This window comes from Sinocyclocheilus grahami, unplaced genomic scaffold (assembly GCF_001515645.1).
Source record: "Sinocyclocheilus grahami isolate Dianchi unplaced genomic scaffold, SAMN03320097.WGS_v1.1 scaffold476.1, whole genome shotgun sequence".
NCBI lineage: Eukaryota > Metazoa > Chordata > Actinopteri > Cypriniformes > Cyprinidae > Sinocyclocheilus > Sinocyclocheilus grahami.
Window position 1 is genome coordinate 660,987 of NW_015505655.1, and position 17,967 is coordinate 678,953.

Below are 17,967 nucleotides of genomic sequence, written 5' to 3' on the forward strand. Positions count from 1 at the left end.
TATATATATATATACATACATACATACATACATACATACATACATACATACATACATACATACATACATACATACATACACACATACACACACACACACTTATTATATAAATATTTTTATTTTATTTTTTAAAACCGATCATTCTCCAGATTCACGTTGGCCACATCACATGAGCGCTGACTGTTGAAAGTCAAGAGCTCATCACGACATGCAATTGTCTTGGAATGTCTTTATGTGTTACTGATGACAGCACCTGGAAGGCTGCGTTTTTCCTCATTCCAGCCGACTGTGATGTTTGCCTACCGATAACCTGCTTGTGTAACTTGCCTCTTTTCCGTTGGTGATTTTTCAAGTCTGGTTGCCCTGGGGCCGTTTTCCAGAACCCAGACACACACACACACACACACACACACACGTCTTATACACAAGGAAAAGATAAACATGCCAATCGGATCCGTCTGTTGCTTCATGGGTTACAATAGATCGCATTGTTTGCCCATGAGACCCCACAGACAGCTGAGATGTACGAGATAGATGCACCACCAGCTACGGACTGTGGTTAGCATCCATGCGAGAACATCGGCCCTATCAACATGTTGCCACCTGTAACACTCTCTAGCGCTCAGGTATCCTAAAATACAATCACAAAACGACAAAAAAACTGTATTCTATCCCAGTATTTTCGTTTTCCAGTACAAATAGCTAAACATTCTTAAATAAAGATACATTTATTTGAGATGCAAAATGACTGAAGATTTTCTGAAAAATTTATCAAAATCAAGTGAGTTTATACTTAAAAATGTTTTTTATTAAATAAAAAAAAAACTTGATTCAAAAGGAAAACACTTTTTTTTACACCATTGGCAGATATGTTGTTGTTTATCTACACACTCGTTAGCAGTGATTTTTTTTCAATTATTTTTTACAATTCATTAAAGAGTAAAGACATCTTATACCATTATGTATAAATAATGTGAACGTTATATATTAATCCCTTTTTTCATGTTACAGCAATGAAAATGATTTAGAATTTGTGGGTTAAATGAGAGCAACTGTAGATCTTATCTATTAATATATGTATAAATACATATAAATGAAAATCATTTTTTGCCGTGTGCGCCGTAAAGCATAAAAGTGCAAAGGAAAAAGTGGTCTCTTCCTTCCCAATATCCTCAGACATGCTATGCAAGTGCTCTATAAACATTCTGTCCTGCTTTAAACATTCAATTTGACCAATCCCATGAGCCTCTTCACGCTCACCCATCCGTCAGCACACCAAGATCAGCCCTTGACATGCACAAGTGGTCTCTCACTCTACTTCAGTGTTTAAGGGTTAATGTATGGAAAGCAAATGCTCTGTATCCGTCACACGTCACTGTGGCACATCTATGATAGTGTAAACATCGGAGCGTATGCGCAGGGTGTGTGTTCACGTGCACGGCTCTGTTGTGTGTTTTTAGCTTAGGTAAATCTTAGCATTGTGCAGCAAGTCTGGTCTAATTGAACACCTTCGCTCTACTCTTGCGCAAACGACAGTAATGCATCGAGGCAAACATCTGAGGATTGCTCAAGCAACTTATTCAAACACGAACACACCGCGGCGTGTACACAGGGAAACTGGATATGGAGCAGAACACTCGCAGGCTTGGTGTAAAACAAATACGAGCAGGATGTCACTATGTGCCCAAGTATTGAGTAACGCCACTTCAGCTTTAATGCTCAGATGCTCATGCCAGAATGAGAAGAATTTCAGTACGCTTGAGCCAGAATTCCTTTATTTACAGGAATGTTTGTGTGTTCGTACATGAACCTCACAACACATAATACTTCACATAACATAAGATAAAATATCGACCAGGCTGTGAAATGCCTTTTCTGCACTTGCTTATAAGCTCGACTAGACACTCACTCGCCTTTATACAAACACAACCACAGCTGGAGGCAGAGAGGGGCAGTTTTAACCAGCTTTCACTATTAACAGCTCCAGTGCACACTGGGCCGTTTCAGTGCTCCAGAAGGTTCAAGTATCGCTAGTCAGTCTTGTTTCTGGAAGTCTATATGAATCCCACTTTGTATGCAATCTGTTCCTAAAAGTACACTGTAAAAATGGTATGATCAATAAGCCATGACAACATATGTTTTTACATTACTTTAACTCATCAAAGTTAGTTAAGGAGTTTTCAACTTTAAAAAAAAAAAAGTTATACAAGATTCAACTCTTTTTTTTTTTAAAGTCAGTTTAATGTAATTTAAGTTGAAATGACTTACCTAAGTTGACTGTACTTAATTTAAGGCAGCAACATTTTTTTTTTTACAGTTTAGATGTATAAGATGAGTTTTGGTGCATTCCAAATCACAGCATGTTGAAGACTGTGTGCTAGTATATACGCATGCACGCTTTTCAGCTTATATTACCCACAACCCCTTTCTGTTGAGGTTCAGCTTTTCCTTTTAACATTTACATTTAGCAGACACTTTGATCCGAAGTGACTTTTTAGTTTTGCAATGCATTTTATCCATTCATGCATCCCTAGGAATCAAACCCATGATCTAGGAGTTGCAAGCACTCTAATTTAGTAATACTCAGTTTCTATAACATTTGCATAACAAAGAAAAACGTTTTTAAAACATTTAAAAAAACTGGACGTTTTAAACGTTCAGAAATAATGTTTTCATAACTTAATGGTGCTCTCATGTTATGAAGAAACATTCTTTCCAATACCGTTAATAGAACGGTTCATTAAATGTTATCTGGTCTTTAATAACCTTATCAAAACATTAGCACAAAAACGTTGTATATACATTGTTCATGGAATGTTTGTTAAAAACGTTTAGACTGACGCTTGACTAACATTTTTAAATGTTACTACTTATTTAGAGCATTATTTAGATTTATTTAGATTAAGTTTGATGTTTGCCTAAAGTTTTTAAACATTACTAACTACTTGTTTCAGAGTAACCATAATGCTTGCTTGTTTTGAAAGTAATCGTAATGTTTGCAAAAAGATAATGTTTTCTCTAACGTTCGCATAAACAAGAAGAAAACATGGATGTCAGAAATAACGTTTTCATAACTTAATGGGAACATTAGGAAAATGTTATTTTAACATACAGTGTTTCTGTTAGCTGGGTTATTACATTACTTTCAAAACCAGCAAACTTTTAGCACATAGTATAAGTATGTGAATTGAGAGCGAGTGCGTAGTAATTTTCCACTGAACCCAAAGGGGCTGTTTACACCTGGTCACTTCATGCGTTTTGTCTGATCGGATAGCTATCCGATCGTGAAAAGACCAAGTGTAAATGCCCTCCGAAATGCATTCGAGACGGATATAAATCCGATCGCTCAAACCACTTCAGGAGGTGGTCTGGGCCGCATTCTAGACAAAACTGGACAAGTGTAAATGCATCTGGTTGTTGAAACCACATATCTAAATGTAACTCCTCCCAAAATGGTAATATAATAAACGTGTGAGAGCGTGTTATACACTGTAAAAAAAAAAAATCCGTAAAATTTACAGTAAAAAAACGGCAGCTGTGGTTGCCAGAATTGTACCGTAAAAAATATGGTAGCAACGTTTTACGGATTTAACTTAAATTTACAGTTAAATACCGTAATTTCATTAACTGGTTAATATACCAACCTATTGAAGTACTGAAATCTGTTTTGTACCTTTGTAATACACTGATAACCACCAAATGCAGGCGGTGATGAGAAAGTCACATGATGAACCAAAGCCCATCACAAGCAGCTTTTAAATAATAACATATATAGAAGGTGCACAGAGTCATTCACACAAACACCAAACACCATCATGGTAACACACATGAAACTGAAATAATGCAAACAACATCAGGTGTAACACACAACCTTAATATACAAAACTGATAAGAAAAAACTAGGAAGAAACAACAAATATATTTCAACAAAAAAAAATCAAATGTTGAAATGTAATGCAGGGAATTCTTGGCAATGTCAATTTACGGTTATTCACTGTAAATTATACGGTCTTTTTCACTTACAAAAACGGTATATTACCATAAAATTAATGTCCAATACAGTTTTTCACCATATATAGTAGGGGAATTTACCGTTAACCATTTAACAGGTTTTTACTGTAGCATTTTTACAGTCTTTACCGTTAAATTCACGGTCATTTTTTACAGTGTAGGCTATATGACATTATAGTCAGATATGACTGCACTAATGCAACACACATCGCTGTGGACTAGTAGCTGAGTATCTCTTCAGCAATCCGACGCGCAAACTGCCGCGAATGAAACAAAGTAATAGGCTACGCAGACGGTCAACACACAATCATCTTCATTAAAAGTAGTAAGACAAACTTATCTTTCCAGTGCTGATGCCGCGTGCTCTCCTATTGCGGTCTTTGATCTTGAAATGAGCTGATAATTAATAAAATACAGCGCTTATCTTTTGATTTCGTTGACGTGAACTCTGTTAAATTGAAATATAGCGCGGGAATTGAAGATCGGATTTATATCCGTTTTGCGACGACACATTTATGTGGCCAAGTGTAAATGGAAACGTTTTAACAAATCAGATAGATATCCGATCAGCGAAAACGCATGAAATGGCCAGATGTAAACAGGGTAAACAGGCCCAAAGACCCTGATTGGCTGGTTCAGGTGTGTTCAATTAGAGCTGGAACTGAACCTGAGCACCGCCGGTTCAAACATTTACCTTATGGTTGCATAGTTTACACAGACAAACACACATTTACTTACTAGACAACTTTATATTAAGCTCTCAATCTGATTTGAGAGGGGGTTTTATTGATACAGGATGTGTTTTGTGTTTTTTTCCCGCTACGACTCAAGCCAAATTTGTGGTTTTGGAAGCTGCACGCGCCAGATCGTTTATGCATCTCCTCGATTCTGGCTCCTTAGACTGTGTTCAAGCTCCAAAATGTGTCATTTGCATTCAAGACAGGTAGATGTCAGACTCACCGGGGTGTGTGACGGGACGCTGTCTTGTCTCTCCTCTCCTCGTCGGCTCCTTCTCTCTCCGCAGGCTCTGTAAGAGTAGGAGAAGGCCAAAGGTTCAGTAAGCGTCACGCAGCTGTTTGTCTGACTGCAGGTCGGGGCTGGAATGCTTCAGGAAGTGTCTTTATGGGGGAGGAGAGGGTCTGCATGCTTGCGTCCCACAGATGAACGATCACCTCCCTCACTTCATTAGTGCCGTTTGCATCCTTATTACTAGATTTAAAGGGACAGTTCAGCCAAAAATGAAAACTGTCATCATTTACTCACCCTCATGAATTTCTTTCTTCTGCTCAACACAAAAGAAGATATTTTGAAGAATGTTGGTAACCAAACAGTTGCTGGTCCGCAATGTATTTTTGTCCAAACTGCTCAGTTATCCACATTCTTCCAAATATCTTCTTGTGTGTTCAGCAGGAGAAAGTAAGTCATACAGGTTTGGAAAACATGACGGTGAGAAAATTAGGACAGAATTAGCTTTTTTTTTGGATGAACTATCTAATTTAAGTATTAATGTTGTAGTGCATGCTATGGACATGAAAGGTGTGCTTTTACTTTTCTAGATGATCAGACTTACATTTTTGCCTTGTGTACAATAAAACATTTTAAAAAATCTAATTTTCATGTCTACTTCATTTGTGTTGTGCAGCTTCTTGAAATTGTTTAGTTTCCCACTTGTTGGGGGTAACACATTACACGAGTTATGTAATCAGATTACTTTTCCCAAGTAACTGTTAAAGTAATGCATTACTTTTAAATTGACATCAAAATATCCGAGTTACATTTTCAAATAAGTAACTCAAGTTACTTTGTTTTTCCATTTATTCACTGACACCTCTCCTGTCCCCATGTTGAGAGAAATTGGGAGCAGCCTGAGGCTTTCACTTTTGGTGCGAAAGCACCTTTACAGTTGCCAAAAATATAACTTTTGAGTTTTTTGTTATTAAAAAGGTGACAAAAAGTAACGCTATAGTAACATAATGCATTACATTCCACAAAGCGTAACTAACTTTTTTTTATGGAGTAATGCAGTTTTGTCATGCATTCCTTTTAAAAGTAACTTTCCCCAACACTGGTGCCAAAAGCACAGATTTGCTTTTGTTCATCTTTGTAAGTCGCTCTAGATAAAAGCATCTATTAAATGCATGAATGTAAATGTGATTTGGAGATTTTAGGAAATCTGTAGCATTCTGCTGGTAAAGGTGATATCAGTGCAGTGTTTGCAATGGAAACACGGTGCAGATTCTAAAGGTGTTGAATGCAGTCGAGTGAAGCGTTGCAGGCTGTCCGGCGTGTTTATCTTGCACACACACTCTTAGTGCAGGAATGCAGGCTGACGGCTTCACTCGCAGTCCATGTCTTGCAGTATCGATTCAGTCGTGTTAAAGTATGTGTATTAATTTTGTTTCTGTCACGTCATGTGCTGTTTCTGTCTTCATGTTCAGCAGCTTCAGTTTTATTATAATTCTGCATGTTTGGATTCACTTTGGTTACAGAATTGTCCCCAGATGTGAGCTAAATCTAACAAAGACATCCAGTCAGAAATGTAAAAAATAAAAAATATTATTTTAAAATAAATACAAATAGTATTACTTTATGAATCATTTTTACCTGGTTTTATGTAGAAAATTATGTAACATTTTATTTTGTACTACCGTTCAAACGTTTGGGGCCCGTAAGATTTTTTATAATGGTTTTGAAAGAAGTCTCTAATGCTCGCCAAGGCCAAAATACCATAACAATTGTAATATTGTATTCTTGCTTAATAAAAATATTAATTTCCTTAAAAAAAATCTTACTGGCTTTAAGTATTACGGCGGGCGTACACTGTGCGATTCTGAAGGTCGGAACGTCGTGAACCCTCGCACATGTCACGATTAAGTTTATACAAAAATCGTACAGAGGCAGTCACACACGACACAAATTTACTACGATTTTACAAACTCTGACATAAGCATTACGTTTCACGCCATTTATAAAAATATGGATTCTGAGTACGAAATAGTTTTCTTTGTGGCAGGCAGCTATGGCTTGTGGCGTCCAAAAAAGAAAAGAAAGAAACGAAGACGAAGGACATGGCAAAGAGAATTCTCTGCATTTCAGCCAAAGCATGGAATTTCTGTTCTTCATAAACAACTCGAGGCAGAGTAATTTCTGCTCGTTTTGCCAGACCAAAAATCGTACAGAGGCAGTCACACACACGACACAAATTTACTACGATTTTACAAACTCTGACATAAGCATTACGTTTCACGCCATTTATAAAAATATGGATTCTGAGTACGAAATAGTTTTCTTTGTGGCAGGCAGCTATGGCTTGTGGCGTCCAAAAAAGAAAAGAAAGAAACGAAGACGAAGGACATGGCAAAGAGAATTCTCTGCATTTCAGCCAAAGCATGGAATTTCTGTTCTTCATAAACAACTCGAGGCAGAGTAATTTCTGCTCGTTTTGCCAGAAATACAACAGGCATATTCATTCATAAAGCGGAACGGCAAATTTGGCACAATTCGGAATAACATAAAAAAATAGAGCTGTATAATTAAACTAAAAATTACTATATAGACTATTTATATACATAATATGTAGTTTTTGTCATCTTCTGATTGGTCAACTTCAGATGGATCACCAAATCATCTCGTTCAAGATTTTTTTTACATGTTTGAAAATTATCGGTAGGACGGGAGTTGCTCGTAACATCTTGGATCGGCCCATAATTCTTCTTAAACGGTACGAGCTGCGACCATGCGAGCATCTGCGATTTTCTCCCGAGATAAAAAAAAATCACCTGCGAGCTCGTACGACAGCAAAAATCGCACCGTGTACGCCCGCCTTTAACATTCTCCCTTTACTATGGTCGAGGACTTTACTATCTGACCTGCATCTTATGGAAATATGACACTTAACGTCGGAAATTTATGACTTTCATCAACGAGGCCCAAGATGAATTCCTTATCATGAAGATATTTACATCTGATTAGTTTGTGTGTAAACACCATGAAGTATGCAAGTGAAATAAACACACAGCCTGGTCATCACAGATGTGTTGAAAGGAAAATGTCACGCATGATGAGCCCTGAAGCAGATGAAGCAGCCCTGAGGAAAAGTGCGGCGCTCAACATGTTTTGGATGCAGTTTGATCAGATATCACCACCTGTTCTCGACACAGCATCTGAAAATCACTACTTTTCCCTCTACGTGTCAGTGAATCTCAACCTTTTGGCATACCGGACCCCAGTCCAATTCAGAACCATCCTCAAGGACCCCCAGAACAAAATGGACTAATCTATGTATCATTTGTGTCTTTGTGAGGACCAAATACAGTCAAGTATAATTCAAGTTAGCTGACTTGTCCAGTATTTGGCCATATCATCAGCTTTATTGGACTTTTCTTTCATGGGAACATGTCATGTCAAAATATAAAAAATGTATACAAAAATTCATACTTTATATTGACCCCCTGGCCTTACGTCAAGGACCACTAGGGGTCCACAGACCCCTGGTTGAGAAACACTGAATTAGAGAACCGTTATCAGCTTCTGAGTAATCGCTACACTTGCATGGTATTCTTTGAAGTAACTAACTTGGAACAGCATGAAAGAATGAACCTCACAAAACAAGTCTGGGTCATATTTCATCTCAAAATAAAAAGGAAAATAAATTCTGGCTACCGTGCTATAAACATTTTATTATTGTAAAGAATTCCTGCACTGTACAAATGGAGAAAGATACATTAAAAATTATGTAAAATAATGCAAAAAATTATTTTGAGCTGAAATATGGACTGAAATATGCCTTCATTTTTAACACCACTTTATGATTTTTGAAACATATGATTGTGAAATTTGAGTCTGAAGTCTCATGAGTGTTACAGCTCAACAGAGGCTATTTAAGAGCAGTGATTCACTGAGGTATTTTAAGGAGGATTGTTATTTGATGATTATTAATGCACACACATTTTCTTAGTAAAGCGTGTCAGAGTGATTCAGCGCCTCGAGTGTTAAATACGAGTCGTTGACGTGCCTTTGCACTTCTGCAACACCTGAAACTGGATATTTGCACAAAGTGTGTCTGACTCGACACCAAAATACACTCCACGCTTTGTCACTTTAACTAGGTCATGTGCTGCCACTGCATTAGATATTCATGTCTCTCACTATATGATTCGCTGTATCTATCAGAGACTCGCAGGAGTTTGTACTGAGAAGCAGCCGTTTTGAGTTTTGGACGGTTCTGTAGTGATTTGCAGACAAGATGGCCAAATTACAGACATAAACAACTTAAGTTAACTGATGTTTACAGATGCTGGAGTCTGTTTAATATCTCCGTTTTTTTTTCTCCTAGGCAGCAATGAGAATAAATAGAGACTTCCGCTGTATTTATGTCTCCTGCTCCTCAGATGTTTCTCCTGAGGTAAAGACCCTCACATTGTGTGAGTCTGAGACAAGATCTCAACAATTGCACTCAATTTTGCCTAGATCCTGGAGTCTGCAAATGTTAACTAAATGTTAGTATTATCTAAAATCTAATATATATATATATATATATATATATGATACAAACGTATTATATAATACATATAAAATCTTTTTGGGAGCCAATTTTGCCTATAAAATGTATGCCTATGATCTTTGACCAATTACTTTTTTATCTGGGATGATACTTTGAATAATTGCCATATTCATATATCTGGTAATTCATATATGGTAATGCAAACTATTTTGCTAACACACCGGCTGAAAGCAGATACGAGTGCCGTTAACCTCTACTGAAATAGCTGCAGAGGAACGGGTGCTGTAGGTGGACTGGCTGGATAAACTAGCTGGATGTGTGTCTGTGCACAGTTCATCGACACATTCCACGTCTTGACGGCGGCCACTGACCCTCCGGCTCAAACAAACAGCGACGCACACACATCTTCTGCAGCAGACGGCCCGAGTATAAACATTTAAACAAGAACAGAACATCTTAAACTAACACTTATTCTGCACTTATCGGTTTCTGGGTGAAGCAAGTTAATGTTCATCGGGCTCTTTGTTTGAATTTGCTTTAGCCATTAATAACATCTTTGACCTGGCGTAGAGTTCAGGGCCGCGGTCGCTGGAGCTGCTGCTGCTCTGCGTCTTCGGTTCAAGGCTCATTTCCTAATTACAGTTCAGTCAGGAGGTAATTACAGCCTTAGATTAAAGTAATTTTCTTTTTTTACTGCCTGGCGAAAATGCAACAATTTGCGGCGGCGGCGGCTCACGTGGATGTGCATGGGCTTTCTGAAGGGAAATAGTTTGGTGGACAAACTGGCATTTTTCTGATTTTTGCCATATTCGTTGCGGACCGAATCAGCTCCGGGAGTGTTTGACAAATGGGGGTTTGAGCTACAGCTGAGAGGCCTGAAACCATTGCATGTGTGTGCACTTATAGTGAGGCTTGATGTGGCTCTTCAGAACTCATCATTTGGCTGCATCCATCAAGGTCTTGGGTTTGGTTTGGCAGTGATGACGGGTGAGTCGGGCTGCTTGGTCAGCACTGCTCTGTGGTTCTTTGAAGCCTGAGGATTGATTTAAGAGCGCTAAAGCCACCTAAAAGATCCTGAAAGCTCCTGTTTAAAAGCTCCTATCAGACATGCCATGTTGCTACTGCCTGGCGAAAATGCAACAATTTGCGGCGGCGGCGGCTCACGTGGATGTGCATGGGCTTTCTGAAGGGAAATAGTTTGGTGGACAAACTGGAATTTTTCTGATTTTTGCCATATTCGTTGCGGACCGAATCAGCTCCGGGAGTGTTTGACAAATGGGGGTTTGAGCTACAGCTGAGAGGCCTGAAACCATTGCATGTGTGTGCACTTATAGTGAGGCTTGATGTGGCTCTTCAGAACTCATCATTTGGCTGCATCCATCAAGGTCTTGGGTTTGGTTTGGCAGTGATGACGGGTGAGTCGGGCTGCTTGGTCAGCACTGCTCTGTGGTTCTTTGAAGCCTGAGGATTGATTTAAGAGCGCTAAAGCCACCTAAAAGATCCTGAAAGCTCCTGTTTAAAAGCTCCTATCAGACATGCCATGTTGCATGCATGCATGCAATTAGAGATGAGGTTTGCACTTATGCTGCTTTCCCTTTGGATTCTTTCACAAATGTTGCTTTTTCTGCCCTGTCGACTCCGTCGAGCCGCCCGCTGTCTGACTAACCCTGTCTCTCCGCTCTTTATGGCCCTTCAACCCCTCCACTGCCTTCACCTCCTGCCTGACTTTTAACCTCTTAATCCAGCATTGTGAAGGACAGGCCAGCAGAGAACGGCCTGTTAACTGGTGTAAAAGGGAACCAAAATCAGCAGGACGCCACAAATCCGATCATGTGGGAACAATAGCACGGAAACACCCTTCAGATTCTGCCCAGTGCCATTCCAGCCCTACTAATAAAGCATTGTCATATAATGGGTATTTTATTTTATTTTAGAATCTTACTGTAGAATAGTTTATAATGTTTTAATGTACAATCTTTTAGAAACTTAGATTTTATAATATTTGAATGTAGAATCTCTTACAGTAGTTTAATTTAGAATCATTTAAAACACTTTGTTGTAGAACGTTTTAAAATCTTTTATTTTACAATGTTTAAAATCTTTTATTGTAGAATCTTTTCATTTTTGAATTTGAATGTAGAATTTTTTTGAATATTTTAATAGATTTTTTTAAGAATAGTTTATTGTAGAATATTTTAGAACTTTTTATTGTTGGACGTTTTGATTCTTTTATTTTAGAATTTTTAAAAATCTTTTAATGTAGAATCTTTTATAATATTTTAATCTAGACACTTTTAGAATCTTTTCTTTTTGAATCTTTTAGGATTTTTTTTAATGCAGAATGTTTCATAATATTTTAAGTTATTTTATAATAGTTAATTGTAGAACATTTTAGAATGTTTTTAAATATTTTATTGTAGAATGTTTATGATTCTTTTACTTTAGAATGTTTTTAAATCTTTTGCAGAATACTGTAATTTAGAATCGTTTAAAGTAGAACCTTTTAGAACATTTTTATTGAAGTATCTTAGAATCTTTTAAATTTTGGAACCTTTTTATTTATCTCTTAGAATCTTTTAATGTAGAATATTTTATTCAATAATCTTTTATCTTTTTTTTTTTTACAATCTTTTATTTATGTATCTTTTAGAACCTTTAGAATATTTATGAATATGACACTGTCATATTTCAAGTATTTAAGTCTAAGTACTACAAGTCTAGCTTGTTAGTGTCTATTATATTCTGATATCCCTAGATATGGCCCCTAGTAAACCTGATTGCTTAGTAAGCAGCACACTTCTCCTCAACTAGCTGCATGATGAGGAATCATTCATGTCAGTACCACAAACTTTGTAGGACGAGTAGTAGCCTAAATGTCCTAATTCATGTTTCTTTTTTTTATGGTATATCAAAAAGTGTATATTTTTTAAATGTGATTGTTGGTACATTTTACCAGTTTTTACCATACTTTCAAAACAAAAATTTAAATAGGAAAAATATGCAATATGAAAATAATTGAAGACAAAATGTGTTCTACTGAGAAAAAGCAAGATTTGGTTTTTAAAAAGCCTTTTTCCAAAAGGTACATCTGGGAAAAGGGGGGGTCGTCTTATAATCAGGGTAGTATTATATTCGGGCCAATACGGTACTCACCCATTCAAGCCATTCAAGATTTAGATGAGTTTTTTTATTGGAACAGATTTGGAGAAATGTATTTGATGCATTTCATCACTTGCTCACCGATGGATCCTCTGCAGTGAATGGGTGCCGTCAGAATGAGAGCCCAAACAGCTGATAAAAACATCACAATAATCCACACCACTCCATTAAGGCATTTTAACTTTAAACCATTGCTTCTGGCCAAAATAACCCATAAACCATGTCCATAACCCATAACAATTCCAGCCACATATTTGTTTAGAGCTGTTTTTGCTTGTAAATGGTGCTTGATCTGTGCATATTTCTCTCCTGATTCAGACTAACTTTTTCACTGGCGAAAGCAATATTATGGATAGAGACTCATATTTTAGCTGGAAGCAATTGTTTGAAGTTAAAAATGACTTGATGGATTTGTTTCTTTCAAACGCAGCTTTTCACTCCACTTCACTTAAACGATGGACTGGAGTGGTGTGGATTAATGTGATGTTTTTATCAGCTGTTTGGACTCTCATTCTGACGGCACCCATTCACTGCAGAGGATCCACTGTGGTGAGCAAGTGATGTAATGCTACATTTCTCCAAATCTGTTCTGATGAAGAAACAAACTCATCTACATCTTGGATGGCCTGAGGGTGAGCACATTTTCAGCAAATTTTCATTTTTGGGAGAACTATTCCTTTAATGAAGTCTCACAGACAGGAATATTTACTTTTCCGTCTAGTTTCATCCTTTCTCATATCCTCTCACCTTCCGTTTTGACTAATCAACGTCTACATAATCTCCTCTATTCTGGGCTTCTCTCTTTGACATTTGCAAGGTATGAAACCCTGAACTGCATGCTCACAGGAAGGTACTCTGGTCACCCATCCACTGGAGTCTGATTCTTATTAGGTTACACGGTTTCACAAATGCATTAAGATATATTAAGTATTGGATGTCCGTAAAGCCTTCAGCTAGGAAAGAGGATGCAATCAAAACAAAACTTCTCATTTTGTGCAAGAAAAGCAAAGCAAAGTGCAGAGTCCAGCCTGGTGATCAAACAAACGCTCCTCTGTGACAAAAAAAACTTAATTGAATGGGGCTTTCAGTTGTGTTTTCGAAGGACTTTTATTGCTTCTGAGTATATGTTGGGCTTTCCGCTGAACTTAATTAAATGCAATTAAACACTAAACGACGTTCTGTGCCACGCAAAGATGATTATCACATGTTTGAATGACACTGCTCACGAGGCGCCTGCTTGCCATATCAGCTTGCTATCGTAAACTAGCGCTGAAATCTGCAATTACACAGGCAGAGATAAATATACAGAATAGTAACAGACATGTGTTTTACATTTCCTTAAGGCTCTTATTGGAAAGATCTCTGACAAACGTTTTTGTGATGGTAATATGTCAAGATTTGGTCCGAAAAAGTGTTTAAAGGTCTGTGCAATCTTATTCTTCCGGAATAAAGAGATTTATGAAGAAGAAACATATTAACATTTGAATATATTTAACATAATTGTAAGATTTATGAGTACACTCTAAAAATGCTGGGTTAAAAAGGGACAAACCCAGCTATTGGGTTGTTTTGACCCAGCGGTTGGGTTGTTTTGACCCAGCGGTTGGGTTGTTTTGACCCAGCGTTTGGGTTGTTTTGACCCAGCGGTTGGGTTGTTTTGACCCAGCGGTTGGGTTGTTTTGACCCAGCGCTTGGGTTGTTTTGACCCAGCGGTTGGGTAGTTTTGACCCAGCGGTTGGGTAGTTTTGACCCAGCGGTTGGGTAGTTTTGACCCAGCGGTTGGGTAGTTTTGACCCAGCGGTTGGGTTGTTTTGACCCAGCGGTTGGGTAGTTTTGACCCAGCGGTTGGGTTGTTTTGACCCAGCGGTTGGGTAGTTTTGACCCAGCGGTTGGGTTGTTTTGACCCAGCGGTTGGGTTGTTTTGACCCAGCGGTTGGGTTGTTCTATACTATGGCTCACTCAGGTTTTAAGTATGGACACGCTTTTGTTTTGACCCAGCGGTTGGGTTCAAAACAAACCAATAGCTGGGTTTGTCCCTTTTTAACCCAGCGCTGGGTTATATTTAACCCAGCATTTTTTAGAGTGTATATTGTCTTTCTTTTTATTTCTAATCTCAATGTATTACCTGTGGCTTGCTCTTAGAAGAGCATCTGTCCTTGTTTCTGCCTTCGGTTATGTATGATATTCATTTTGATCACTTAATTTATTATATGACAGTTTTATGACCCAGACAAGATAGTTGATCGCTTCCTCCCTCTCTTGGACTAATCACTGACACGGCACTGAGTAAGAATTAGAAACATGAAATAAAGTCAAGAAATAACAGTTAATCTCCCGTGTGACTAAACAGATTTGTGTTTGAGCCGCAGCACTACCTTTGAACTCCTGTTGAGCGTACAAAATTAAAACTGTTTGTGGCCATTTGTTTGCTGAACTTTTCGACTGCCAGAGTTTGATGTGGAGCGAGCTCCTAAAATAAAGGCAAACAGCACCAAAATATGCTTTCTCTGAGAGAAATAGAAGCCGGCGCGGTCCAGACGCAATCCTTTTGTCCTGCTGTGGTCAAACACTTGAAGTCACCAGCATTTGCATTGGCTGTTCAGAGCTTTTGATTCATTCCACAATGATTATATAGCATTTGGGAGTGTGTGTATGTGTATAAAAGTCACATACAGTCTTAAAAAATAAAGATTCTAATTTGAACTAAACAGGGGTTTGTAACCTGATTCTGTAGAAGGACTGTTTTAGGTTCTACAAATAACTTTTCTTTAGTTCTTTAGAAACCCATATATGATTTGGTGCCTTAAGGAACCCAGAAATCAAAGTACCGACTTTAAAAACCTATAATGAAGCATTAAGAACTTGTTTTAGTCTCCATAGAGCAACTTAAGAACTCTATTTTAAAGTGTTTAAATACAGACTTTTGCCGTTTTTATCTGAATAGCTGTTTTCATGCTTGTGCAACATTAGGTTACACACGCACGTTAAGCATGCACACTTAACACTCAAGTGCACCGGTGCACCAGCATCAAACCTTTTGAACCGCTGTGAACCAATGCAATGTTTGTGAAACCGTGAACTGACGATCAAGGTTTCAGTCTAACTTTGAAACTTGATTGCTGCGCATCTAGGATAACTCTTAGAGAGCATTTCTTGTGTATAAAAACAATATTGCTCATTTGCCTGCTAAATGAATGCATGCATAATGTAAAGAGCTAGCTGTAACACGTATGGGTAGTTCGTCTACATATGAATTTGAGATCCGTAAAGTGGGGATTTTCACACGAATACACACTAACACTGTGAAATCAACATCACACATTTGGATTCTTCATTCATTAAACTTTGAGTTTCACTCACCAGCTCGAGCGCATCAGCGGCGCGTTTAGTTATCCAGCAACTCGCGTTTCTTTCCGAGCGATATGAAATATGTCTCATGTGTACTCGAGTGGAGTTGATATGTAATGGTTTTGATAGAGAGTCCGTTTGGAAAGTCTGTCGCACGGCACGGACCGCGGTGAAACTCCGGAGAGCTGTGCTCGCGTCGCGCTTTAACGTCGGTCTGGGAGGAGCGGTGGGAGCGCGTGTGTCTACAGTCTGCTCGCTGGAGAGCACGAGCGCATCAAATGAGGCGACGCTTTTGGACACGCTCCCGGCGTGTTTTTTTTTTTGCATTTCAACTCGCCGGACCGGTATGCGCTGACACACGCGCTGACATTTGTGCTTTTGCGTGCACTTCATTTACATCGCTAGTGTTTAGTGTGTTAAAAATCTACCACATTATTTAAAAGCTTTCAAAATGTACTACATATTATTTATGCGCAGACAAACCTATATCTATCTATCTATCTATCTATCTATCTATCTATCTATCTATCTGTCTGTCTGTCTGTCTGTCTGTCTGTCTGTCTGTCTGTCTGTCTGTCGATCTATCTACCTATCTATCTATTGTTTTGCTGTTCATTCTTTCATTCTATTGATCGTATGTTCAGTATTTTCTGGCTCTTAATGGAATCACCAAATATCTCTTTGTTACTTGTGAATGGATTTAAATGAGCTCGTTGAAGATCTGCAGTCTCCATTACAGTCAGTGCATCTTAGATCATGTGTTATGAACCCAAAACCACAGAAAGCTGCTCTCAAGACGTGCTTCTCATCCTGGAATCTTCCCTCGCAGCTCTTGATGGTCCAGTAACTGAACTATAAACCGACAGTGTGTGCTGTGTGCTTGCAAAAGGCTTACAGTAGTAACAGTAACTCTATTGAGACCTGTTCCATGTAGTTTTTATAAGTACAAATTCTCATTTATTTGAATGTAAAAGATGCATGCGTAATGATAAAACAGCAAAATGCTATTCAGACAAGTTTTAGATGGAGTTTAGCATGTCATCCACCCCTGTATATCCTTTCTGTGATGTGTATACAGTGTAAGAAGCGCACATGCAGACAGTACATCTGTAACACATTACATTGAACGGCAGGAACAGATAAACGATTTCATGCGTGTTTAGCTCAGATCCGATGTGCTGATGATTCCACGGCTAAACTGTGTGTGTTCACACAAAATAAATCCTCCTCATGCAGTTTTATGAGGAGAAGAGAGCGTCACTCTCTCACTGTTTAGAATAGCATACTACCATACTACTCATATTAGTTTAAAGTATAGTGTGCACAGTTTTTCTGTCACTGTTTGAATTAAACGTACTCAACTGGTTTTTGAAATGTTGCATACAATTTTTTGACAGTAGTATGTATGCAGTTTATACAGTGCATTAAACGGAACATATCCATCTGGTGTCATCAATGATGGATCTGTCATCCTGTTTAAGTCGTGTTTACGTCTCAAGCGCTCAGATGAAAGCTCTCTGCGTGCGCTGGTTTGGGTTTTAGGTGCAGTAAATCTCATAAGATCAGGGGAAGTTTAGACTGTACAGACAGGCTGTTGATGGTACTGAAGGATTCAGTATGTGACAGGTGTCAGTGGGACAGAAGAACACTTCATGTGTTTATCAGCACAGTATGCAAGTGTGTGTGTGTGTGTGTTGTTTCCACATTCACATCCAAACACTCGTCTGTCATTAGTGTCTGGCTAAAATAAACACTTGACGTTTCTTCCTCCTGCACCAGTGCTTTAGTGCTACACATCATTCTCTCATTCTCTGCATTTCCGCTTCTCTCTGTTTTAATTTAAGTGCACTTTATTGGCATGACAGGTATTTTTTGGCATGTCAAACATTTGTATTGCCAAAGAATTCGCATACAAAAATACAAATGAAACAGTGCAAAACAATGTA

The 17,967-nt window shown here is 38.2% G+C and overlaps 2 protein-coding genes across 2 annotated transcripts in view; one reads left to right on the plus strand and one right to left on the minus strand.

Annotated features, from left to right (window-relative positions):
* LOC107553664 (vasorin-like) overlaps window positions 1-16,272 on the minus strand; it is a 32,405-nt gene extending 16,133 nt beyond the window's left edge. The window contains exons 1-2 of the mRNA XM_016235951.1: window positions 16,034-16,272; window positions 4,972-5,038 (exon numbers count right to left, since the gene is read on the minus strand). The gene's annotated coding sequence lies outside the window, so the exon portion shown is untranslated. The remainder of the gene's footprint in view (window positions 1-4,971; window positions 5,039-16,033) is intronic.
* Window positions 1-17,967, plus strand: part of LOC107553663 (coronin-7-like) — a 164,739-nt gene that overhangs the window by 113,490 nt on the left and 33,282 nt on the right. The window lies entirely within an intron of this gene.